Source organism: Dasypus novemcinctus, chromosome 11 (assembly GCF_030445035.2).
Source record: "Dasypus novemcinctus isolate mDasNov1 chromosome 11, mDasNov1.1.hap2, whole genome shotgun sequence".
NCBI lineage: Eukaryota > Metazoa > Chordata > Mammalia > Cingulata > Dasypodidae > Dasypus > Dasypus novemcinctus.
The window spans coordinates 50,663,477-50,691,044 of NC_080683.1; positions in this window are offsets into that span (position 1 = coordinate 50,663,477).

Sequence of the window (27,568 nt, forward strand, 5' to 3'; positions counted from 1 at the left end):
ACTCCCAGGGATGAACTTCCCTGGACTGAGGGATTATTACCAAATGCCATCCAGTGATGAGTCTGGAAAAAGACCTTGACTAAAAGGGAGAAACATTAAATATAAAAAAAGTTTTTATGGCTAAGAGCTTTCAAAGTGAGTCAGGAGGTCTTACCAGCAGTTACACTTATGCATCTCAGGTGGATCTCACTAACTGCCACAATAAACAAAACATCAAATGGACACTTCTGAGGACTCTAGAGACATCTGGACACAATAGGAAAGGCACACAACCCCATGAAATGAGCACCTCTCAGTCGGTCTTACCTTGGAATATATGATAACCTATTTCCCCACTGTAACAGAGTTAGACTCATTTTCATTAGTGTGGTACATTTGTTACAGTTGATGAACAAATACTGAGATATTGTTACTAAGCATGGCCTATAATTTATGGTTATGGTTTACACCATGCACCACACACTTTTACAGGTTTTGACACAAATTATAATGGCTTGTATCTGTCATTGCAATATCATGCAGAACAAATCCAATGTCCCCAAAATGCCCCATGTTACAAATATTCTCTCTAACTCCCCTCAGAACCTCTGGTGATTACTGTCCTTATATCAATGTTATAAGTTCTTGCATTACTAAAATAATAAGTCTATTTTCATGCAGTTGCATCCCCCCCCCCCTTATGTTTGTTCATTCCTCAACCTTGAGGATTTTGGTCTATGGAATATGAATGCAGTTATGGAGTGTTGTCTTGGTGGGTGGAGACCCACACAATAACCAAAAGAATATTGAATTATCATCCTGGGGAGTCCTGCTACATTATCTAATAGAGTGGCAAAAATTTCCAGATACGTGGACAATGCCTAGTGAAGAATGACAGGCCAATATGCCAGGTCCTTTATATTGATGCTTGTATTTATGAACCTTGCTCTTGCAAAGTTGAAACTTAGCCTAGTAATATAAAGTGCCTAAGAGTTACCTCCTGAAATCCTCCTTTTTGCTCTAATGTGGCCTGTAAGTCAAACTTAGAATAAAACTTCACTACCTTCCTCCCTTGCAGGGGACAGGACCCCCTGGATGAGCCTCTCTGGTACCAAGGAATTATTACCAAGCACCATCCAGTGATGTGTTTGGAAAAAACCTAGACAATAAGGGGAAAAATGTTAAACACAAATGAGTTTTTATGGCTAAGAGACTCCAAAGTGAATTGGAATATAATTCCAAAGGTTACATGTATACACATCTCAGGAGGATCTCACTGACTGCTGCAGTAGAGTGCCTCAAGAGGTGTGATCCTAGGGGCTCTAGAGACATCTAGACACTGTAAGCAGGGTAGCAACCCCAGGAAATTGATACCCTGTCAGTGGGCCTTACCTTGGAATATATGCTCACCTTTCTGTCCAGTATATCAGAGTTTTAGACTCCTTTATAATTTTCCTACACATGGTTCTTCTACCCCTCTTATTTGAAACTATATTTACCACTTTAATCATAAAATTTATATCCCAAAGACTTAAATCTTCTGGTGGTCATATGCCAGTTGAACCCTGAATCTCAGCAGAGTTTCAGCCAAACCTACTCATTGGACTCACTTAGGACAACTAACAAAAGGATTATGACAGACAATGCCCATCCCCCAAAACAGTGAATTTTTACAACTGCAAGCAAGATAGTTCCATTCATCTGTCCCAGGGTATCTAAGGCCCCTCTCAGTCAGAAGCAGAGTGGGCATCACCATTCCCTCTATTTTTGATGTAACCTTTTTGTAATCTAAAACTTCTTTAAAAATAAAGTTAAAAAACATAAATAGCAGGTCCTTGAATCTCAGGCTTAAGCTTGGTCATATTTGATGCATTCTTTGTTACTATTTTTTGTTCATTTTTTTTCTTTACTAGAGAAGTTTATTATTACAGAACAATCATGCATAAAATACAGGGTTCCCATACATCTTTCTACAACTAACATTTGTCTCAATTCCTGACAGCACTTTTTAGTAACTGTACTATTGATTAAAATCTATGGTCTAATTAGGGTTCAAGGTTTGCATAGTGTAGTTCCATGGATTGATATTTTAAAATTTTAATTGTTTCCATATATATAATCTAAGTTTTCTCCTTTTAATCATATTCAGATACATATTTCAGTGCTGTTAATTGTATTCATACTGTTGTGCTACCATCACCACTATCCATTTCCTAAACATTTCCATCATTTCCAGATAGGAACCCTGTACATTTTAAGCCTTAACTTCCCATTCCCTATCCCCACCTGTCCCTTGGTAATCTATATTCTAGATTCTAAATTTATTAGTTTGCTTATTTTAATTGTTTCAAATAAGTGAGATCATGAAATATTTGTCCTTTTGTTGTCTGGCTTATTTCATTCAATATGATGTATTCAAGGTTCATCCATGTTGTTGAATTTATAAGGATTTCATTCCTCTTTACAACTGAAAAATATTCCATGTCTGTATATTCCACTTATTATTTATTCTTTATCCATTGATGGACATTTGGGCTGCTTCCATCTTTTGCCAATTGTGAGTAATGCCACTCTTAACACTGGTGGTCAAATATCTGTTTGAGTCCCTACTTTCAAATGTTTTGGGTATATGTCTAGTAGTGGGATTGCTGGGTCATATAGTAATTCTCTGCTTAGCTTTCTGAAGAATCACCAAACTGTCTTACACAGCAACTGTTACATTTTACATTCCCACTAGCAATGAATGTTTCTATTTCTCCACATCCTCTCCAACACTTGTTATTTTCCATTTTTTAGAGCAGCCATTATAATGGGTGTGAAATGGTATCTCCTGGTTTTGATTTGCATATCTTTAAATATTGTTTCTGCTCAGTACCTCTGTTTCCTCTCCTTCTTGACTCTTTTTTTTTTTAGATTTTATTTATTTTTATTTAATACCCCCCTCCCGCCCCGTTGTCTGTTCTCTTTCTCTGTGTCCATTCGCTGCGTCTTGTTTCTTTGTCCGCTTCTGTTGTCGTCAGCGGCATGGGAAGTGTGGGCGGTGCCATTCCTGGGCAGGCTGCACTCTCCTTCGCGCTGGGCGGCTCTCCTTATGGTGTGCACTCCTTGCATGTGGGGCTCCCCTATGCAGGGGACACCCCTGCGTGGCATGGCACTCCCTGCGCGCATCAGCACTGCTCATGGGCCAGCTCCACACGGGGCAAGGAGGCCGGGGGTTTGAACCACGGACCTTCCATGTGGTAGACGGACGCCCTAACCACTGGGCCAAGTCCATTTCCCTCCTTCTTGACTCTCTGTCCCCCTCTCTTTCTACATATATTAGATATTTTCTTCTATGCTTTCTATATTTTCAACTACTATGCTTCACACATTCTGATTTATTCTTGATTAGTATTTATCTCTTCATCAATGTCTAATAAATATTAATTCCATCTACCGAATTAATATTTTTATCATACTTTTAAATTCTAAAATTACTATTTCCTTTTTTGTTTATAATTTCTTGTTTTGGTATAAATTCTTAATCTTTTCTTTATCCCTTCAAATATATTAAAATAGTAATTTTAAAGTCTGTATCCAATGAATAAATTGATTGGATTCTTTGTAAGTATATTTCTATTTCCTGTTTGTTTGTTTGTTTTTTACCAGGTTTGCTTGTCTCTTTATGTACTTGCTTATGTTTTATTGAATGCTATATATTGTGCAAAAAAAAAAAAAACTGTAGAAGAAATCTAATGCCTAGGATAATATCACCTTCCTCTTCAGGATATTTAGTTTTGCTTCTTCATGATTTGCTGTGGTCAATAATGATCTGGGAGGTAAAGTTTGACCACGATAGCAATGGAAGATGCTCCAGAGTACCATTATGCCAAAAAATCTTTGAACAATTAGCAAAACCCATCAGAGCCATTTTCCTCAAATTCTGGAAAACAGTTAAAGGGTTGAAGTAACTGGAGGAGTACTGAATCAACAAAGAATACTTTTAAGAACAGTAGTCAAAACTCATGGCACACTTGCAGGTATGCATCCCACACCATCCTTGCTGACCAGCCTGTGTTCCCATTATGAGTTCCTGACCCTATTTCGCAGGGAGCAAAGTAACCCTGAAGTGCCTACTGAGGTATCTATAAGTAAATGCCAATGTATTGGGTGGAAGCCTGAAAGAATGAACCAGGAAATGCATCTCATGTTTGCCCTCCCAAAACTTGTCATGCTTATAGAATCAGCTTTCAGATAGCTAAATCAGTCTAAGACACAATTAGATCAAAGTGACCTCAGGCAAAAGATTACCTGCATTAAGTCATACAATAAAGTATCCAGGAGGGTGAGAAAGTCTATTTAATAGGAAGTAGAGGGGGTATTCAAATACCGATAAATTGGGAAATTTCTAAGGCCATGAGCAAGCACAAACCCAGAACAAGAAGCAGGCTCCAGGTAAGCTCAGACAATATGGAAAGGCTCCTGCATTTTGTTATCACTTCACACTGATCTTCTTAATAGGAGGTTAATATGATTTTTGCATTGGTTTGTTTGTTTTTGTTAGGTCCTGGAACTCAAGGAAATCTCTGTAATATCACTAACTGGATACAAATTTAAGAAACAGACAACTAGGGACTAGATATCAGTGTTAAAACTTTAAAATATTAAGCTGTACATTGTGGTACTAAAGATTACAAGACAAACAAAGAAACAGGAAGTTATTGCCCTTACAAAGGAATAAGATTAATTTACATACCATCAACAAGAGGGCCAGACTTTGACAAACACTTTTAAAAAATTATCCCCAATGTGCTCAAGAACATAAAGGCAAAAGCACAGATATGAGAAAAACAATGAATGAATAATATGAGAGTCTCAATAAAGACATAGAAATTTTTAAAAGAGAACCAAATAGAATTACTGGAGTTGAAGACCACAATAACTTGAATGAACATTTCCAGGAGGGTTTCAATAGCACATTGTGCTGATAGGAAAAAGAATCAGTGATGTTGAAGACACAATTCAGGCTGAGGAACAGAAAGAAAAATGAATTTGAAACAGCAAACAAAGTCTATGAGACCTGTGGGACATCATCAAGCAAAGCAATATGTATATTATGTGAGCCCCAAAAGGAGAAGAAAAAGAGAAAGTATCAGAAGGATTATTCAAAAAATAATGACAGAAATTCCCCCAAAATAATGAAAGACATGATGATGCACATCTGAGAAGACCAATGAACCCCAAACAGTATAAATCCAAAGAGAACAACAGACAGACACAAAGCAAACAAACTTCCCAATGCCAAGGACAAGGTCAGAGTTCTGAAAGCTGCAAGAGAAATGTGAAATGTTATGTGAAAGGCAGTCCTATTAAGAATTAGTGCTAATTTCCCATCAGAAACCATGGAGACAAGAAGGCAGTATGGTGAAATACTTAAAATGCTGAAATAAAATAATTACCAACGAAGAATTTTGCATCTGGTGAGAATGCTTTTCAAAAGTGAGAGTGAGATTAAGACATTCCAGATAAAACAAAAGTTGTCAACACTACACCTGCCCTACCAGCAACACTAGATGGACTATTTTTCAGTCTGGAAGGAAAGGATACTAGACTGGATTGTAGCATCATAAAGAAATAAAGGCCTTCAGTAAAGGTAATCATGTGGATAATTATAAATGTCAGCGTAATTGAATTGTAGTTTTGGTAGGTAACTCCATTTTTCACTTCTCACAAATTCTAAAATGCAAATGCATAAAACGTAAAGATTAATCTAAGGTTCTAGACAAAGATATAATTTGTGACAAGTACAACAAAGCTGTAGGGGACAGAGGGTTATGGGAACATTGTATGTGCAAGTTGTTGAAGTTAATTTAGTATCAAATTAAGATAATTATTATAGATTTAGAATGTCAAATTTAAACTCTATGGTAACCACAAAGAAAGTACATGAAAAAAATAAAGAATGAAATGAGAAGAGGTTCAAAATTGTACAATCTAAAAAATAAAATACACATGAAAGAAAGTGCATTGGTTTGAGTCTTTTATGGACCCCAGAAATTTACGTTCTTAAATTGAACCCATTGTTAACCTTTTGACTGGATTAGATCAGTCCTTTTAAAAAGGAAGAATAAAAAACCACAGACACAGAAAAAAGCTACAAACACAGAGAGGCACCCACTAAGCAAAGAGAACACCATGAGAGCAAGAAGCTGAAAGCAATGCAGCCTGGAGGATAAGGCAGGGACCAGCAGAGCTGCCATTGTGCCATGCTATATATATGGCAGAAATCCAGAGCTATTGGGAGCTGATGTATGAGGAGAAAATTTTGCCTGATACCTTGATTTGAACATTTTTCTCAGCCTCTGAACTGTTAACTTATAAGTTAATAAATCTCATTGTAAAAGCCAACTCATATCTGGTATATTGCATTGGCAAACTTCATCAAACAAAAATAGTAGATATTAACTGAATAACTGAGAGACAAAGTATAAGAAGTACAAATAACAAATAGTAAAATGGTATGGGAGAAGAAAGTTGTGCATTATCAGTAGTTACTTTAAATGTAAATGAACTAAAATTTGTAATAAAAATGCAAAGGTGGGAAGAATGGATTTAAAAAATCATGACTTGACAATATGTTCTTTACAAGACACTGACCTTAAATTCAAAGACACAAGTAGGTTGAAGTGAAAGATCAGAAAAAATAAGCCATGTGGATAATAACAAAAAGGTGCTTGAGTAGCTATGCTAATATCAAATAAAATAGGCTAAGAGTAAAAATCTCTTACAAAGGCAAAGAAGGACACCATATACTAATAAAGGGGTCAATTCAGCAAGAAGACATAATTATAAATACAAATTCAATTAATGGTGAAGCCCCAAAATATATGAAGCAAATACTGACAGATTTGAAGTGAGATAAAAATGATTCTCCATTAATTTTAGGAAACTTTATATATCATTTTCAGTAATGGACAGAACATCTAGACAGATATCAATGAGGAAATATGAGATATGAATGATACTATAAACCAACTAGGCTAACAGACATAAATAGCACATTTCACCCAACAAAAATAGAATACACATTTTTCTCTAGTGCAATGTATCATTGTCCAGGATATACCATATCTTCAGTCACAAAACAAGTCTGAACAAATTAAAAATATTCAGATTTCACACAATTTATCTCCTTTGACCACAATGCAAAGAAGCTAGATGTCAATAACTGAGGGAGAACTGAAAAAAGCACAAATATGTGGATATTAAACAACAAGCTATTAAACAAGCAATGGTCAAAGTTAAGTCATAATAATATTTAGGAAATATCTTGAGGTGAGTGAAAATGAACATGTCAAAACTTATGGGATGCATCAGAGGCAATGCTGAGAGAGAAATTATAGCTCTAAATGCTTACATTAAAAAAGAAGGTCCCAAATCATATACTTAACCTCACACCTGGAAAAACTAGAAAAGCAATAGCAAATTAAACATAAAGTGAACAAAAGGAAGTTCATAACAAAGATTTGTGTGGAGATAAATGAAATAGAGAATAAAAAACAGTAGAGAGACTCAACAATACCAGAAGTTGGTTCTCTGAACAGATCAAAAAGTCAACAAATCTTTAGCTAGACTGACAAGGAAAAAAAGAGAGGATGAAAATAATTAAAATCAGAAATGAAAAGGAGGACAATACTACTGGCCACATGGAAATATAAAGAATTATAAGGGAATACTATGAACAAATATACACCAACATATTAAACAAGCTAGATGAAATGGACATCTTCCTAGAAACAAACAAAATATGTACACTGACTCAAGAAGAAATAAAAGATACCAAGAGAACAATAACTAGTAAAAAGATGGAATCAGTAATAAAAAAAAACTCCCAACAAAGAAAAGTCTAGGACTGGATGTCTTCACAGGTGAACTTTACCAAACACCCCAAGAAGAATGAATACCATTCCTACTCAAATTATTCCAAAAAATTGAAGAGTCAAACATTTACTAACTGAATCTATGAGGCTAAGATTAACCTAATAGCAAATCTAGATAAAGATACCACAAGAAAACAAATTTACTTACCAATATCCCTTATGAATATGACGCAAAAATCCTTAACAAAATACTAGCAAATTGAATTCCATAGCACATTAAAAATTACACACCATGATCAAGTGGAATTTATATGATGTATGCAAGGGTATTTCAACATAAGAAAATAAATGATTGTAGTAACCAAAGTAACAAAATGAAAGGAGAAAATTACATGATAATATCAATTGACACAGAAAAAGCATTGGACCAATCACACACCTTTTTTTGATAAAAACCACTTAGAAACATAGGAATAGAAGAAAACTTCCTCAACATGATAAAGAGCATAGATGAAAAGGCCACAGCTAATATTAATATCATTTTCAGTGGTGAAAAAGAGAGTTTTCCCTCTAAGATCAGGAAAAAGAGAAGGATGTCCATTGTCACCACTGTTATTCAGCTTGTTCAGTAATTTCTAGCTAGAGCTATTAAATCAGGGGAAAAAGGTAAGAAAAAGAAATAAAAGGTATCCAAATCGAAAGAAAGAAGTAAAACTTTCCCTATTTTCAAAAGACTTGATCTTATATAGAGAAAATCCTAAAAGTCCACAATAAGGATCCTAGAGGTAATAAATGAATTCAGAAAAGTGACTGGGTATAAGACCAACATGTGAAAATCAGTACTGTTTCTATACACAAGTAATGAACAATATGAAGAGGAAGTCAAAGGGGAAAAAATCCACTTAAAATAGCAACTGAAAGAATGAAACATCCAGGAATATACTTAGTCAAAGATATAAAGGACTTCTATATGGAAAACCACAAAAGATTACTAAAATTAATGAGAGATGACCTAAATAAAAAGAAGGACATTTCATGCTCATGGACTGGATGCCTACATATTGTTAAGATGTCAACTCTGCCCAAAGTGATTTACAGATTCAACACAGTCCTAATCAAAATTTGAATCACTTTTTGGCAGAAATACAAAAGCCAATCATCAAATTTATATGGAAGGGTATGGGGCACTAGATAGCCACAACCATCTTGCAAAAGAAGAATGAAGTTGGATGACTCATCCTTCCAAATTTTATATCTTACTACAAAGCCACAGTAAAATACACAGCACGGTACTGGCACAAGGACATATAAATAGACCAATAGAATTGAATTAAGAGTTCAGAAATATACCTTCACATCTATGGCTAATTGGTTTTCAACAAGAGTGACATGTCCAGTAAATGGGGGAAAAAATAATCTTTTCAACAAATGTTTCTGAGATAACTCAATATCTATGTGAAAACAATATATCTCATACAATTATAAAAACCAACTTGAAATGGATTAAAGTCCCCAATATAAGAATCAAAGCTATGAAACTCCTAGAAGAAAACTTAGGGTTGCATCTTCAAGTTCTTGAGGCCATGATTTCTTAGACTTTACAACAAAAGCATGAGCTACAAAAGAAACAATGGATATGAGACCTTGTCAAAATTTTTAAGAAAAACCTTTCTGCATAATGGAAGAAAATATATTGGAAACCACATATCTGATAAGGGTTTAATATCCAAAATACATAAAGAACTCCTCCAACTCAAGAACAACAACAACAATTAAAATATGTGCACAGGACCTGAATGGACATTATTTCAAAGAAGACATAACAAATTTCCAGTAAGTACATGAAAAGATGCTCAATGTCATTATATTAAGGAAATGCAAATCAAAACCACAATGAGATACCATTTCATACCCATTAGAATGACTAGCATTAAAAAAAAGAAGAAGGAAGTGGAGTTGGCCCACTGGTCCATGGATAGGGCATCCATCTACCACATGGAAGGTCTGTGGTTCAAACCCCGGGCCTCCTTGACCCGTGTGGAGCTGGCCCATGTGCAGTGTTGATGCTCGCAAAGAGTGCCATGCCACGCAGGGGCGTCCCTCGTGTAGGGGAGCCCCACACACAAGGAGTGTGCCCCATAAGGAGAGCCACCCAGTGTGGAAGAAAGTGTAGCCTCCCCAAGAATGGTGCCAAACACACAGAGAGCTGACGTGGCAAGATGACGCAACAAAAAAGACACAGATTTCCATGCTGCTGACAACAACAGAAGCAGACAAAAGAAGAACATGCAGCAAATGGACACAGAGAACAGACAACTGGGGCAGCAATGGGGGGGAGATGGGGGGAGAAGGGGAGAGAAACAAATAAAAAATAAATCTTAAAAAAAAAAGGAAGATAACAAGTGTTTGAGAGAATGTGGAGAAATGGGAACACGTGTTCTTAGTTGGTGGAAATGTAAAATGGTGTAGCCACTGTGGTATAGAGTTTGCTAGTTCCTCAGAAAGTTAAATATAAAATTACCATATCACCTGCCATGCCCATGTCAAAGCTTATACTCAAAAGAATTGGAAGCACGGGTTCTATGGTCATGGCAGAAGGGGTTCACTGCCATGACAGATAGCCCTTCTTTGGAGCTGGTGTTTCTGCGTGATGGAATTGGACTCAAAGGGGATCTCTTTTCACAAGACTTGCATGCTACTTTATTGGAATTGTAGTCGGTGCTGGGTTTAAGATATATGTAGGGGATTCGAATCTCTGGACTGATAATATGACACCCAGGCCCAGAGCCTCAACAGACTTCAGCTCCTACACTTTGATTTATTGGACTTACTCCACTCAGCTAACATGGAGTTGAAGAAGATCAACCACCACAACATGGAGCCTAGAGTGTCTACAACTGGAAGCGGGAGGAGTGCATCCAGTACCCATATGGAATCTAAGCCCTCACTTGACATAGATGTGCAATGGACACAACCAATCCAATGTCCACAGAGAAAATGTGGAATGGGTGTGGGAACGGTAGCCATGGTGGCTGCTGGGTGTGGGGAACGGGAGGAAGAGATGAGATGTGGAGGCGTTTTCGGGACATGGAGTTGTCCTGGATAGTGCTTCACGGACAATTACGGGACATTATAGATCCCCCCAGGGCCCACTGGATGGAACGTGAGAGAGTCTGGGCTATGATGTGGACCATTGACTATGGGGTGCAGTGATGCTCAGAGATGAACTTACCAGGTGCAATGGATGTGTCATGATGATGGGAGAGAGTGTTGCTGTGGGGGGAGTGGGGGGCGGGGGCGGTGGGGTTGAATGGGACCTCATATTTTTCATAATGTAATTTAAAAAAAAAAATAATAAATAAATAATTTAAAAAAAAAAGAATTGGAAGCAGGCCCTTAGACAGTTATTTTCACACCAATGTTCATAGCAACATTATTCACAACTGTCAAAAGACGGAAGCAACTCAAGTATCCATCAGTGGATGAAGAGACAAAATGTGGTAAATACATACAATGTCCATTAGAATCAATGAAGTTCTGAAACATGTAACAACATAGACGAACCTTGAAGATATCATGTTGGATAAAATAAGCCAGACACAAAGGACAAATATTTTGTGATCTCACTGATATAAAATAATTAAAATAAGGAAATTCATAGAGTCAGAAGCTAGAAAACATATTACTAGGGGGTAGGTTGGGGGTAAAAAATGGGGAGTTAATGCTCAATTCGTACAGAATTTCTGCTTGGAGTGATGAAAACATTTTGATATATAGTAGCAGAGCAGACTTTCAGTTTTACAATTCCCATTTGAGGTCCCTGTTTTACTTCTGACAAAACATATATGAACATGCATATACAACACCCACTGAGAACAAACTAACTGATAAACCAATAGGAAAAATGATAAGTAACTATTGTGTAGGTATTTTATAAACATTCATCATTCAACATCCCCTATAATTATAAAAGCAATTATATCACCAATAAATATTTTTTTTTTGAAGGTTTTTAAAGTAACATTTATTTTTTTTCAAACTTTTAATTGTGCAATATAGAAAACTGAAAAGCACAAGAAGCAAAGAACACAAAAGTCATCCAGAATCACAAGCAGTTTAGTTTGACATAACCTTTAGGTCCTGTGTGTGTATAGACACAACGGAGCATACATTTTTATCTAGTCAAGATCTCACAGAATGTATCATGCTTTATCACACATCATGAATATTTACCAACTCACAGCCCCAAAGCCATGAGATATTGTGATGACCAAGAATATATGACACCATCTCAGCGGGAAAAAAATGTATTCCTTTCTTGGGGACAAAAATATCAACAGGCCTCTATAGATACTGGCAGAATTACAAATACTGTGCTCCCTTAATAATGCTCAAGTTAAAGTGAGACAAAAGCAAGAGTACAATAAGTATAATGCTTCTAAGAAAATTCATTATCAGATCTATATTGAATTATTAGCAAGAACATACGTTTCTATTAAATTAACAATGTTTTCCTATGGTATAGCCAAGAGATGCTCACACACTGTTAGCTTCAAATGGAAATATGAACACATCTGCATATACCCCTCCCCCTGCCCTTCTGCAGCCAATTTAATGAACAAGTCCTGGTGCATACTGCTCAGAGGTGGTTTAACAATTCCACGTCAAAAATGCTTCTATTAACTAAAAAAAAAAAAAAAAAGATATTTATAAATTCATTAATTCACTAGCTCTACATTTTATCATACATTGTCACCTCAAGATATCTAAAAAGCTTAGATGTGAAGTAAAGTATGAACCATATCTGCAATTAACACAGGTATTTTTACCAAAAAATGTACTTATAGAACTATGGTTATAATCTACAACTGTCTTCTAGATATAGAGTACTACCAAGGAGCCCTTCCCTTTGCCCTTCCTCATCTTCCTCACCCACCATTTCAAGGTGGATGGACAGAGGTCACTCCCAGAAGACAGTACATCCTAAAACTAACACAAGAACCTTTATATAGGGATTATTTTACTACCTCTATTTTTTACATACTTTGGACATTAGGTCTTGTCCTGTAATACACAGTAATAACTAAAATGCCTAGAGAACAATGGTCAGACAATCTGAACTTGTCTCACAACTCACAGGCAAAGAACCTTCCCTGGGCACTTCCTTCCCTGCCCCCACCACCACCCCATCAGCATCCTGCTCCAAGACATCTAGTTTAACAATAAACTATAAATAAAAAAATAAATATTTTGAGCGTATTTTTGTTATTTTTACTTATATTTAATGAGTTCATTGACAAGAGAAATACTACTTGCAAAAGAATAGTCTGATTGTTTCCTCCAGGTTGAAATCATAAAAGATTAATACCTACTAAACTACTTAAACATTAAAACCTATCTTTGGCTTTAATCTGTTAATGTAGATTTCATGGTAGAGTTCTATAGTGTACAATTCATGGTAGATATTTTAGAAAGCATGTGTAAGTAAAAGATGGGAAATTAACTTTAATCTTACAATCTAAAAAAGATATTTTGATATTTTTACATATATCTCTTCTGTTAGAAATAGCTATAAATATGGTAATAATGAACACTTATTGAACATTTATATACTAGGCTAAGACAGCTCTGAGTGGCTTAATTGTGTCAGTGTATATAATACTCTCATAAATGTGCTATAGGGAATGTACTATTGATATTCCCATTTCACAGGTGATAAAAATGCAGGCACAGATTGATTTAGCATCGTGCCCAAGATAACACAGCAAATAGATAATGGAGCTGGGATATAGACCCAGGCCATCTGACTTTAAAGTCTGGACTTTCAACCAATATATTAAGCCACACAGATATTGCCATTCAAAGAAATAAAATATTTTATGTATTATTTCATAGTCTGATCCTGCCATGTAATAATACATTATTAACATATTTCCATGGGATTATAGGACTCTTGCCATTAAGGCCTTCTTTAAAAGTTCCTAAAGGGAACCTAAGTCATTCTTGTTTCAAGGCTTTTGCTTATGATATTCTCTGAAAGGGATGTTATTTTATACCTGAGTATAAAAATAAAATTGTTTAGCTTGATGTTAAGATTCTTTTGGATCCAAGAAAAAAAATTGTTCATTTCAATAACCAAATAAACCAAGAAACATAATTAGAGATATGAAGGTAAATTGCATGCAAATGATTATTAGTGTATAGATTTAGTCATTGAATTGTATCCATCCTATCTCACATAAACTATGTGAATATGTGCTCTAAAGAAGGTAACTCCAACAACATCACCCATTCTTTCCATAATGCATAAAATGAATTCAGTTTTTCTTTTATCATTTCAGATCACTCTGTATTAGCCAGCCAAAGGGCTGCTGATGCAACGTACCAGAAATCTGTCAGCTTTTATTAAGGGTATGTATTTGGGGTAGAAGCTTACAGTTACAAGACCCTAAAGAGTCCAACTCAAGGTTACTTTCTCACCAAAGTCTGTTGCCATGAGTTGAAGCAAGATGGTGGGTGACCTTTGCCTGGTCTCTACTTCCTTCTTCCTCTTAAGGTTCCATGGGCACAGCTTCTTCTGATCTTTACTGTAGGCTGGCATAGAGCACAACTCTTTTCCCAGGGTTTTAGCTGTTCGAGTCTTCTCATTCCAGTCACATGGCAGGACAGAAGTGATCAATTCTCTCTTCTTCTGTATCTTCTTCTGTGTACCTTCTGTATGTCTTCTTGAGTGAGTGTCTGTTTCTATCAGCCCACTTAAGGGCTGAGTCACACCCTACTATATGGACAAATCAAAGCCCTAATCTTCATTTAATCAGGTAAATGTAAAACCTTTAAATATAATATAATCAAAGGGTATCATGCCCAGACAAACAGATGAGTTTGCAAACACAATCAATATGTTTTTAGAATTCATAAATAATACGAAACTGCTACACCTACCTTCACAAATTAAAAAAAAAACCTAGGTGCAATGTTCTCATTTGGACCAAAGAATACAGCTGTATAATTCTAAATGCCTAAAGTATTTGCATGCATTGTAAATATAGTATTGTAGAAGAAACTAAAATAATATTTACTGTAATTAATATATGATCTCATGTCTCTTCGTGAGAACTTTGCCCTTTCAGGGAAAATGTGATTTCAATGTTAAAATTGATATCAATCATCTTTGAAAGAATGGTAGAATTCACCTGTGAAGCCATCTCATACTGAGTGTATTAGTCAGCCAAAGGAGTGCTGATACAAAACACCAGAAATCTGCTGGCTTTTACAAAGGGTATTTATTTGGGGTAGAAACTTAAAATTAACAGGCCATAAAGCATAAATTACTTCCCTCACCAAAGTCTATTGCCATGTGTGGGGCAAGGTGGCTGCTGATATTTGCCAAGAGTTAGGCTTCTTGGGTTCCTCTCTTCCTGGGGCTTGCTTAATTCCAAGCTCAGGGTTCCTCTCTTTCCAGGACTTGCTTCTCTTTCCTCACAACCAAGCTCCTCTGTGTGCTTACTTCCTGAGGCTCCAGCTCAAGACTCCAGCCTCAAAACTTCAACAGCAAAACTCCAACTCTGTCCTTTGCCACTAAGGGGTGGGGACTCAACACCCTACTGATGTGGCCAAATCAAAGCCCTGATCATAATTTAATCATGCCCAGGTACAGACCAGTTTACAAACATAATCCAATATCTATTTTTGGAATTCATGAACCATATCTTACTGCTACACTGAGCTTTTCATATTTGGTTTTTTGTTTTTTTTTTCCCTTCCCCTCCCCTTCCCTTGCCTGTTGGAATTTTTTTTTTTTCTGTCTGTGTCCATTCACTGTGTGATATTCTGTATATATTTCTCTCTCTTTTTTTTGGTCTTCTCTTCTTGTCTTTCTCCTCTAGGATTCACCAGGATTCAATCCTGGGAACCTATGATGTGGAGAGAGGTTCTCTGTCAAATGTGCTGCCTCAGTTCCTGGTCTCTGCTGTACTACAACTTGACTCTCCCATTTGTCTCTCTTTTGTTGCATCATCATCTTGCTGTGTGACTCACTTGTGCAGACACTGGCTCACTGTGCAGGCACGTGGCTTGTTGTGTGGCCATTTGGCTCAATGCGCAGGCACTGGCTCACCACATGGGCACTGGCTCACCATGTGGGCACTCATGGGGGCACTTGGGTCACCATGCAGGCACTCGTGTAGGCACTTGGCTCACCACATGGGCACCCGGCTCACCACACAGGTACTTGGCTCACTACGTGGGCACTCATGTAGGCACTTGGGTCACAACGCAGGTACTCGTGATGGTACTCAGTTCACCATGCAGGCACTTGGCTCACCATGTGGGCACTCACATAGGCACTTGGCTCACCACATGGACACTTGGCTCACCTTGCAGGCACCCAGATGGGCACTCGGCTCACAGCATGGGCACTAGGCTCACTGTGCAGGCACTCAGCTAACCATGTGGGCACTGACTAACTGTGCAAGCATTCTTTCTCTTCTTCTTGTTTTACCAGGAGGCCCCAGGGGTCAAACCTCGGTCATCCCATATGGTAGGTGGAGGCCTTATTACTTGAGCCACATCTGCCTCCCTTTGGGGGGGGGGTTTGATGATTAGTTTAATCTTTTCATTTCTAATTGGTTTGTTGAAGTATTCTCTTTCTTCTAGGGTCATTGTAGGTTGTTCATGTGTTTCTAGGAATTTGTCCATTTCATCTATTTCTCTAGTTCATTGGCATACAATTGCTCATAGTATCTTCTTTTGATCTCTCTTATTTTGGTGGGGCCAGTAGTACTGTTCCCACTCTCATTTCTGATTTCATTTATTTCCATCTTCTCTCTTTTTTCTTTATCAGTCTGGCTAATGGTTTGTTAAAATTATTGATCTTCTCAAAGAGCCAACTTTTGATTTTGTTGTCTCTCTCTATTTTTTTGTTCTTAATTCCATTTATTTCTTCTCTGATCTTTATTATTTACTTCCTTTGGGTTGGTTTTGGATTATTTTTGCTGATCTTTCTCTAGTTCCTCCAGATGTGCATTTGGGTCTTCTATTTTAGCTCTTTCTTATTTTTTAATGTAAGTATAGGGGCTTATAAATTTCCCTCTCAGCACTGCCTTGCTGTATCCCATAGATTTTGATATGCCATGTTACCATTATCATTTGTCTCAATATATTACTTTCTCTTGAAATTTCTTTGATTCACTGATTATTTGTGTTGTTTAATCTCCATATACTTATGAATTTTCCTTATTCAATCTGTTATTAATTTCCTGCTTCATTCCATTATGATCCGAGAAAGTGTTTTGTATAATTTCATTCCTTTTAAATTTATTGCAACATTTCTTATGATCCAACATATGGTCTATCCTGTAAAAGGAAATACGGGCAGTTGAAGATAATATATAATCTGTTGTTTGGCAGATTAAAGCTCTATAAATGTCTGTTAGGTCTAGTTCATTTATCATACTATTCAGGCTCTCTGTTCCTTTATTATCCACTGCCCAGATGATCTATCTAATGCTGAGAGTGGTGTATTGATGTCTCTTACTATTATTGTATGAACATCTATTTATCCTTCAGTTTTGCCAGTGTGTGCTTCATATATCTTGGGGCACCCAGGTTAAATGTATAAATATTTATTATAGTTATTTCTTCTTGGTAAATTTCCCCTTTTATTAATATATAATGACCTTCTTCATCTCTTATAAGAGTTTTGCTTTTAAAATCTATTTTGTCCAATATTGGTATTACTACTCCAGATCATTTTTGATTACTATTTGTGTGTAATATCTTTTTCCAGTCTTTGATTTCAACCTGTTGGTGTCCTTACATCTAAGGTGACTCTATCATAGAGAGTTGAATTCTGCCAATCATTCAAAGACAATCTTATACCAATATTGCTCAAACTCTTCTAAAAATTGAACAGGAAAGAGTGCTATCAAACTCATTCTAATCACCTAATTATCTAATTGTCACCCTAATACCAAAACAAGACATTTGACAAAATATAGCAACTTTTCTTGATAATAGCACTCCAAAAGACAGGAATAGAAGGAACAATTCTGAACATGGTAAAGTAAACATAGGAAAAACCTGCCGCTAGCATTGTACTCAATGGTAAAAGCTGGAAAACCTTCCTGAGGAGATTGGGTACAAGACAATTATATCCATTGTGACAACTCTTATTTAGTTCTATGCTTGACGTTCTAGCTAGAGAAATTAGGTAAGGTAAAGAAATAAGAGGCACCCGCATAGGAAAGAAAGAAATTAAACAGTCACTATTCACTGATGACATGATCCCGTATCTACAAAATCCCATAAAATCCATAACAAAACTTCTAGTACTAATAATAGATGAGTTCAGCAAAGGGGCAGGATTCAAGATTAATAAGCAAAAATCAGTAGTGTTTAAATACACTATTGATGAACAATTTGAGGAGGAAGTCAGAAAAAAAATGTCATATATAATAGCAAATAAAAGATAAAATATCTAAGAACAAATTTAACCAAAGGCATGACATAAAGATCCTGTATTCAAAAAACTACAAAATATTACTAAAAGAAACAAAAGAAGAGTTAAACTGATGGAAGGCCATTCCATGTGCATAGATTGGGAGACTAAATATCATTAAGATGTCAGTTCTAACCAAATTGGTTTATGGATTCAATGCAATCTCAATAAAATACCAATAGCCTTTTTTGCAGAAATGGAAAAGCCAATTATCAAATTTATTTGGAAGGATAAATGTCCCTGGATATCCAAAAATATGTTATTTTATTTATTTGTTTATTTGCCATAAATATCTTTAAAATGAGGACTAAGTTGGAGTTCTCTCACCTGCTGGGTATCAGAGACAGCCAAAGAAGATAGAAACCCAGGTACTGGTTCTCCTGAGGTTCTATCGTCATGGCAGATCACTCTGGAGTTCAGTGCCATGTCAGTTGGCCCTACTTTGGAGTTCGTATTCTTGAGTATAATAGAATTGGACTCAGATATGACCTTTCTGCACATGCATCTTCTGTTACTTTTACTGGACCTGTGGTTGGCATTGGGGTTGGTGTATACCCAGGAGACCTGAATCTCTGGACTGTCCATGTGACAGTCAGGCCCTGAGCCTCAGCAGTCTTGCAACTCCTACCCTCTGGTTTATTGGACTTACCCTGGCCAGCTAACAGGGAGGTAAAGAAGGTCAACCACCACACCATGGAGCCAAGAGTGCCTATAACTGAAAGCAGGAGGATTGCATCCAGTATCCATGTGGAATCTAAGCCTCCTCTTGATATAGATGTGGAGTGGACACAACCATTTCAAGGTCCACAGGATGGAGGAATAGCATATGGATTAGAGTGGAATTACTGATATTCTATATATGAACTATTGTGATTGTAATTGAAGAAAATGTGGCATTGGTGTGGAAAAAGTGGCCATGGTGGCTGCTCGGTGTGGGGAATGGGAGGAAGAGATGAGATGTGGAGGTGTTTTTGGGACTTGGAGTTGTCCTGGGTGATGCTGCAGGGACAGTTACCAGACATTGTATGTCCTTCCATGGCCCACTGGTTGGAACATGGGAGAGTGTGGGCTATAATGTGGACCATTGACCATGAGGTGCAGGGGTGCTCAGAGATGTATTCACCAAATGCAATGAATGTCTCATGATGATGGAGGAGATTGCTGTTTTGGGGGGAGGAGGGGGTTGAGGGTGGTGGGGGGTATATGGGAACCTCATATTTTTTATTGTAATATTTAAAAAATAAAGACAAAAAATTAGAAGAAAATAAATAAAAAATAAAAGAAAATATAAGGGAATAATGAGAGAAAAAAAAAAAAGATAGGAATAGAAGGAATTGTCCTCAACATGATAAAATGTGTATATGAAAACCCCACAGCTAACGTCATACTCAATGGTGAAATGCTAAAGGCTTTCCCTCTAAGATCAGGAACAAGGCAAGTATTCCCACTGTCACCTCTGTTATTTAGCATTATATTATAAATACTTGCTTGAGCATTTAAGCAAGAGAAAGAAATAAAAGACATCTTAATAGGAAAGAAAAAAAGAAAAACTTCACTATTTGCAGTTGGCGTGATCCTATACAGAGAAAGCCCTGAAACTTCTACACCAAAGTTTCTAGAGCTGATGAATGAGTTCAGTAAAGTGGCAGGATATAACATACAAAAATGAGTAGAATTTCTGTACACCAATAATGAGCAATCTGAGGAAATCTAGAAAAAAATCCCATTTGCAATAGCAAATAAAATAAACTTAACTAAAGATATAAAGGGTTTGTACACAGAAAACAATACAAAATTGTTAAAGCAATTAAAGAAGACCAAAATAAATGGAAGAATATTTCATGTTCATGGATTGGAAGACTAAACATCATTAAGATGTCTATCCTACCCAAATCAATTTAGAGATCTAGTGCATTTCCAATAAAAATTACAATAGCATTTTTTTACTTTTTGGAAAAGCTAATTATGAAATTTATTTGGAAGGGCAAGCAGCTCTGAATAGCCAAAACACATTAAAAAAAAAAAATGGAGGAATCATGCTACCTTATAGAATGGCCATTATCTAGAACACATACTCAGAGCTGTAGAACTTCATTCCTGCTATAACATCACAGGACCCTAGCACAAGTTCTGTTCTCATACCCTATGAAATGTCTTTTCCTGAAATCCCTTATATCACCCTTCATTTTCTCGTCTCTTTGTGGAACACTATCTTTATTCTCTGGAATGCTGCCTCTGGAAACTGTCTCCTGTTTTTAAGTCCAAATAAAGCTTACGCCAGCCTCAGTGCCAGGTGTGTCCTTTGGTCACAGGGCCACCCCAATTCATGTCCTTCAGGAGTTGAGTTGGAACAATTGGCAAGCCATGAGTCAAGACACTGACAGACCAGCAGTAGTGGGCATGAGCTCAGCGAAAGAAGAATTGGTGGAGAAAGTCCCAGGTTGGCCTATAACATCCATGTGGGGATGTTGCTGCCCTCCTCTTAGACACTGCTAAGAGAGTACAGGAATGTCATAAAATCTCCAACAGGTATACTGGTTGTGCTATGACAGGTAGCAAAGCATCTACACTTAAATAAGAAAAAGGGTGACTGCCAGATAGCGGCTATAGCATGACCCTTATTAGGAGACATGAGGGTGGTTACTAAAGCAGAACAAGCAGCAAAATCCTGTGTGTGCTGCTTAAAAGAAGAGGTAAAGTTAGAAAGGGGTATGTATCTATCACAGGCAGAAATGAAAATTATAAGTAACATTAGTGAGTTGTTTTTTTTTTTTGTCTAACTATTTGTGTATGCCCATTTGCTCAATGTTTACCTTCAACATCAAGATGGTAATATCAAATAAATAAATGAAAATTCTTAAAAGAGCTCAATTCAAATTGCTAAGAGTTAAATAAGCATTTATATGCAAATGAAAATTCCTGGAGCCCAAATTAGAGAAACTAAGTAGGATAAAAGATCATTAAGAAATCTGAATATAGAAACCATCAGGAAAGAGGAAAAGTTTTGCCTAAGCTCCTTGACTACCCAGCCCTGCCAGGCAGAGAAATTTAGGGGGGAAGGGCTAGGTGTAACAAGATAGGGCAATGCAGGTTTAGCCTAAAATTGTTATCTCCTAGGCCAGGGAATTAAGAATCATAGTTTGTCTTGTAATTTCCCAAATCAAACCTTTCAACAGCCTTAAAATTAGGGTAATTAATCCAATTTTAGTCCAAATTTTAGTAAGTAAAGAAAAAGTCCTTGAAAGCTTGGGAAAGATGTTCTTTTAAATTATGATTAAAACAAATTAAAAATTGTAATATATTCCAGAAACTGGAAGTCAGTATGCTTTTAAGTTTATTCACAATTTTAGAATTTTATTTACAAAAAAGAGAGAGAGAGGTTTTAGCCTGCTATGGAGGGAGGGAAAAGAAGACTATATCTTGAATAAACTATAATTGTTCCAATTTTATCTGGGTTGGTTGTAATCTCCCTCAGTTTATAGAATATTAATAAAATAAATTAGCATTGTAAGTATTAAAACTTTAAGTTGATGAAAATTGTAAGTTCTTGTTTAATGAAATATACATCTGTCCTAAAGTGAAATAACTAGTTTTCGCAGAACAGAATAAGGAATGTAAGACAAGATTTAAGTGGAGAAAAGTAAATTTTATTGGTAGCTAATTATAATTTAACAGGCTTATTTAAAGGTAAAAGTAACTCATGGTTATAGGAAGTTTGCAAAAGCATTTTCTAAACTGAAACATTTAAATGGCTAATTCCAGGAATCCCATTATTAAATAGAAACCTGAACTGATATTAATAACAAAAAGTAACATCGCCATGGTATGCAGTGGTCTCAAACATAGCTAGTGTGTTGCAAGAAATTAGTAACCAGTTAATTCACTATCATTTTGTTTTTGATCTTTTTAATGCTTTCTTTAGTTTTTCCTTGGACAAGTCAAGCCAGCCTGCATTTTCCTACACATGGGAAGGCCAACGATGGACTTTTTAGGGTGCTTCCCAAGGCTATATGCATAGCCCAACCATGTGTCTTGGCCTCGGCAAAGGAAGAAACTTATTTCATTATCTTGATGGTATTTATGTTAACTAGTAATTCTCTTTCAGAATTAAAAGAAGCTTCAGAGAGAATAGTATCTCATCTTGAAAACCAGGGATGGGCAATCAATCAGGATAAGCTGCAGGGCTCTGGCTGCTGTCAATTCTTGTGTGGTGTTTAGTCAGGTAAGACAAAAGCTATGCTCTCTGCCGTAATTGATAAAGTATAATGTTTTTCTCACACCACAAACTCCAAATCAAGTAATGGCCTTTCAGGGGGTTGCTGGAGTACTGGAGACCGTTTACCCCTCATTTTGCTCAAATATTGAAACCATTGTATATACTAATCTGAAAAGGTAATTCATGGGAATGGAATGACCCCCAGCAGGTTGCTTTTGAAGAAGCAAAGAAAGCAACAACACAGGCTCAAGCACTGGGCGGGGGGGGGGGGGGAGCTGGCATACCCTAAGAATTGGGATGTTGTAAGCACCGATATAGGCTTTGGGTAGGTTTTATGGCAAAGGCAACATTCTAAGTGAATATCCCTTGGGTTTTGGTCACAATTATGGAAAGATGCTGAATTACAACCTAGCCCCTTAGAAAAGCATCTATGGGCAGCATACAACACCTTGTTGCAAATGGCAAGTGGAAGTATCTGGTCGTTCTGAAGGCTACTATCCCTATCCAGGGGTGAATTGCAGATACGGGGAACAAACCTTGCTCTGGTATCACACGATTAAGTACCTTAACAAAATGGAAAGCTGCTGCAGTGCAGCATTTTTTCCCCTAACACTAGCACTTTAAGTACTGAAATGCATGAGATCGTATGCCCAGAGTCTTACCTGGAGGATTCTATGGCCCAAATTATAATCCATAAGGAGGCGGTTGAAGTGCCCACTAAAGAAGGCATAGGAACAGTTCCAGAGAATGTATGGTACACTGATAGTCTGGCTAGTGGACAGCCTCCCATGTGGATGACTGTGGCTGTGCAGCCCAGCACTGACACTATTTGGTAGGAAATGGACACCTTGCAAAGTAGTCAATGGGCTGAGTTAAGAGCTGCATGGATGGTTATAGCACATGAGCCAGGAGATGCATTAACAATTTGTACTCAAAACTGGGCAGTTTACAAAGGCCTTACCACCTGGATGACAAATGGAAATAAGAAAAGTGGACTGTGGCGGGCTCTCTTTTGCAGGGGAGAGATCTGTAGAAGGACATCTGGGATGCCTGTCAGCATTGGCAGGTAACTGTTTGTCATGTCCCTGCCCAGTTCTCTAATACCCACCTCAGGAATGTTGAGGCAGATGCCCTTCTGAGGTTCCAGAGTCATACCACTGGACCCAGGAAGCTGCGAAGTAACTGACAAGAAAAGCAGACATCATGGTTACCAGACCCTGTGGTGCTTAGTCCAGCAGTTCTAGCTGCCTGTCACCTACCAGCAGCTTGTGGTCATCACCCATGAGTGTCCATCATGCTCATGCCAGCGATCATGGCAGATACCTCACAAGAGGGGACATATCAACCAAGTGCAGACCACAGAAACATGATAGCATGTGGATTACATAGGTCCCCTCCCACTCTCAGAAGGGGTAAAGTATGCTTTCACTGCCACAGACACAGTCATGGAGACTTGTTGGTCTTCCCAATAAGAAAGGCCAAGCAGCGGGCCACTATTAACTGCTTAGAAAAAAAATAAGTAACCTATCTGGAGTGCCAGTCCAAATTGACAGTGATTGAGGAACTCTATTTACAAGTCACCACATGCAGTCTTGGATATGGACCAAGGTATAGCTTATCTTTCCATTCACCCTATAACCCCACCAGAGCAGGCCTTATAGAAAGGATGAATGGCCTTTTAAAGGAACAAATAAAAGACGGTAAGGAATCTTTACAACAATGGACTAAGAGGCTGTATCTAGCCTTGACTCCTTTAAATACAGCACAGCAGGCTTAGGCCCGTGCTTCAGTTGAAATGCTAACAGCGGGACCAACTGCAGGAATTGAGAACAAAATTTAAAGGGCCAGCTGCCCTACAGGCCCAAAGTGGAAATAATAATCTGTTGTTGCCTGCACCACAAACTTCAAACTGGGGAAAATGAGGCCTTTTGACTATGGTAGTGACCTTGGTAGCCTCACTGTCAGGAATCTTAAGCCCATGGGGAATAAAAATCACCCAAAGCTTTGCTAGAAGACCAAAATTTATACAAAAAAATGCCAGTACAAATCTTTAAATAATCCAGGGCCTCCTATTCCTGCTGGGGCCCTATGTGTGTCTATGTGGGCTCTCCTTATGTCTACACTAGTTTTTTATGTCACTGTAGAAAACTAAGAGAATTTAGCAGTGGAAAATGTATGGTTTGGAAGCCTACTCATAGGACACCCCTACTTTTGTTATCTACTAATGGAAATGTTGCTTGTATACTGTTAGACTAGCTCAATCTATCCTTTATTGTTCCCCATAAACATTTTCCTTTTCGCCTGAAGTACCCTAGCCAATACCTTTCTACAGTGGACTTCAGCAGTAACTCATGACCACAGTCAAACCCAATGTTGGGTTTGCACAGACTTATCTTTCTTGGGTGCTACTGGCCTTCTTTGGACTATAACTCTTGCAAATTGGACAGCGTGGAACACCTTGCTGGCATGGCAGAATAAGACCCATTGACAAGTTTGGAACAAGACCTCCTCATTTAATACTGAAATCCAGCTGCCGTCATTCGATGAGACTCATAATTATATGTTTTTCCTTTGTAAGGTAACAGGTGACAACGAAAATACTCACATGAAATTACAACTGCTGGAGAGGATGTAGAGAAATATGAACACTCCTTCACTGTTGGTGGGAATGTAAAATGATGCAGTATCCGTGGAAGACAGTTTGGCAGTTCCTCAAGAAGCTGAATATAGATCTGCTGGATAATCCAACATTCATATTACTAGGAATATATATTCAGAAGAACTGAAAACAAGGATGCAAACTGACATTTGCACACTGATGTTCATAGCAGCATTACTCACAATTGCTAAGATATAGAGCCACTCCAAGTGTCTATCAACTGAAGCATGGCTAAACAAATGGAATACTATTCGGCTGTAAGAAGAAATGAAATTAGGGTATGTATGACAACATGAATGAACCTTGAGGATATTATGTTGACTGAATAAACCAGACACAAAAGTACAAATACTGTATGGTGTCACTAATATGAACTAAATATGATAAACAAACTCACAGAGGTAAACTCTAGAGTATAGGTTACTCAGAGATAGAATGTGGTTTGAGAATGGGAGCTGATGCTGAAAGTATGTAGAAATTAATAAAGTTTATTGTAAAAGTGTGGAAATGAATAGAGTTGATGTTAACACATTATAGCGAATAAAACTAACACTGATGATTTATAAATGAGATTGTGGCTGAAAGGGGGTAGTCTGTGGATATACACATCAATTGAAAGGAAACTAGAGAATTATCTAGGGTATGCTTAACATAGTGATTTCATGGATGGATGAAGACTGTGGTTAATAGAATAAATATAAGAATGTTCTTTTACAAAGTGTTAAGAATATGGTGATAAATGGAAAAATGACAACAAATATAATTTATGGACAATAGTTAAAAATAATAGTGTAATAGTTTTTCAGCAATGGCAAAGAACATATATCAATTCTAAGAGGCAACTGTTGTGAACATAAAGGGTAAGTGATTTTTCCATTTGGAGCAATGAAAATGTTCTAAAATCAACTGAGGTTATGACAGCAAAACTCTGTGCTGGAAACAAGAGCAACTGAGTGTATACTTTGAATGAATTGTATAAAACACGGGGCTGTGTAACAGGGCATCCAGTAGTTAAAGATGGATTGTAGTTAACAGGACAAATATGAGAACATTCTCTCATTAATTATAACATGTATACAATACTAATACAGAGTGTTAATTATGTGGGCTGGGGGAAAAATACACCAAATTGCAGATATGATCTATAGTTCATAGCAATATTTTGATGATGCTCCTTCATAGTTTGTAATAAATGTTTTACAGTAATGCAAGGTGTGGGTGGTGGGGTGATGTATTTGAGCTATATGTGATGATATCCATTTTTGTTTTATATTTGCAATTTTACTATATACTTATTGTTTATGCATATTCATGTTTGAATATATACTTGAATAAAATTTTATTTAAAAAGAAAAAAATGATATAAAATGCCTTAAAAATATATTAGTGACATTGCAATAGTTTATTAAGCAATTAAGTACAATAATCAGGAATATAACATATCTGTGGTTAGTCTTGTAGAAGATGAAATAGAGGAAATAGTAAAATGTCCCTTTAGCATCTCTGAGTCAAATTTAATGAAATTAGTTCGCATATATTTAGCTAAATGAATTGCTGCTGTCATGAGCAATTTAGACCCATAAAGAGTTGTTCCATGGTATGACTTATTCATATGCCCAGAGACTAAATTAAGATTTGGGGATTTTAATATAGTCATTGCCATTTAGTTGTAATTTATACATAAATAATGTAGGTTATTCAAAAAGCTGATAATGTGGAAAATATACAAAATTTTAAAATTTGTAACAAGTTGTTTATTAACCCTATTCTTTAAGTTTGTTTCATTATCTAGTTTTAAGTAAGACAGTTTGTGTAGTACCTCAGATATATTTTGAAGCCTGTGCAGCTAAATATACAAAGAAACATAGGAAATGATTTAAACATGCAATTAAATGCCAATAGCCTTACAGTCAGTCGTTGACAGTTTTTTTCAATAAATATTTATTTATTTATTTTAATTAAAGTTAATAGATCACAAGGAATGTTACATTAAAAAACATAAAAAACAAAAAACATGAGGTTCCCATAATAACCCATTCCCCAACCCCCACATCATTTTTGTAAGTTGTATTTTTTTGAAGATATATACATCACACAAAAAAATGTTACATTAAAAAATATAAGAGGTTCCTGTATATCCCCCACCCCTCCACCCCATTCCTCCCACACCAACCAACTCCCTCATCATTGTGGCACACTCATCGCACTCGGTGAACACATTTTGGGGCACTGTTGCACTACACAGAAAATAGTTTACCCTGTAGTTCGTATTCTCCCCCAGTACATTCAGTGGGTTATGGCAGGATATATAAAGTCTAGCATTGATAATCAGTTTAACAAATGTAGCATCTCGTAAT